We start from the raw sequence: 1,376 nt of genomic DNA, 5'->3' as shown, positions 1-1,376 counted from the left end.
CCGAAGGCAAATTTCCATCTTCTTCATATTCTCAATCCTTCCCTGATCTCTTCGAGTATCCTTCTTCCGCCATTGTCAATCAATATTCCACATTCTGATTTTTCGTTCTTCCTTCCAGTAACAAAGAGTCTTTCCCGATATACGCTGGATGATTTATCTTATTTGCGTTCTACGTGATGCGTGCGCAAAGAGCGACGGGAAAAAGATGATTTTTCCTCCTCGAAAAATGAAACTTGAATCCATGTCAAATTTAACAGAGGACTAACTAAAATACCTGAAGCGAAACACTGCTCGTCCGGATGACCGCAGGCTCGTGTATCCAAGGCGCGGGGGAATGGGAATCGTTATGGGGGGCGTCGCAAGGGGATAACATGGAATATCGCGTCCGATTTGTCGTTTCGTTTTCAATTTTCCGGGTATTCATACAGTGCAATATACTTTTTCCGGCTCTACCAATACCTTTGCGGAAATACGAAAAGCCGGCTCTGCACTCGGTAGAATTAATAGTTGCGCGATACGAATGGTTATCACGATAATGACTGTCGCAATTCGAACGTCCGACGCGTGGCGACGGTTCAATCTCACTAGTGAGAGAGAGAAAGAGAAAACAGAGGCAAAGAGAGACGGAGAAAGAGAGCGCACGAAAGCTCGAAACAGGAGTCACAAGCTAGAGAATCATCCTGGACTAGAAATAAAAAGGAAAAAAAAAGACACATAGAAACAATCCCATACCGTGGACACTGAGTGCTGATTGAAAAATGCGAATTCAAGCAGGTAAAAGGAAATTCGTGTAAATAAAAAGACATAGAGTACGTTAGTAAGGGTGTACGCTGTATATGCAGTGTATTGGTATAGAGAGCGAGATATAGACACATATATATATATATAAAAGGCAGCCGTTCCATAGGGGTTGATTTCAAGAGGGAGGTTGATCGACCGGAAGTGTTCGATAACCTTTCCCATCCGCATTGGATTCTCCTGAAAAAGAGAAATGGACCGATCACATCCCATGCGACCAATAGACGTCAACGAAATAATGTGTACACAGACGAAGGGGTTAATTATAAACAGTGATCTTAATAGATACCAACCCCTATATTGGAGCATCATTGAATATACCGTGGAGGGTAAAAGGTAGCATTTAAAGTAGTGGGTACTTCATTTACATCGAACTGAATATATGTCCAACCCCCTATTGGTTCTGAATGGAACGACCAGCTTACTGGCACAGGGGATGATTGGAGGGATAACGTAGTTGCTTCCTCTTTTCCTCCGTTTCTCTCCCCTCTCTCTCTCTCTCTCTCTCTCTCTGTCTCCCTCTCTCTCTCTCTCTCTTTTGGACTGTGAATTATACTCTTTTCCTCCGTTTCTCTCCC

The sequence above is a fragment of the Cephus cinctus genome, unplaced genomic scaffold (genome assembly GCF_000341935.2).
Source record: "Cephus cinctus unplaced genomic scaffold, Ccin1 Ccin1_scaffold0129, whole genome shotgun sequence".
NCBI classification, from domain to species: Eukaryota; Metazoa; Arthropoda; class Insecta; order Hymenoptera; family Cephidae; genus Cephus; species Cephus cinctus.
This window is presented reverse-complemented; position numbering follows the sequence as displayed.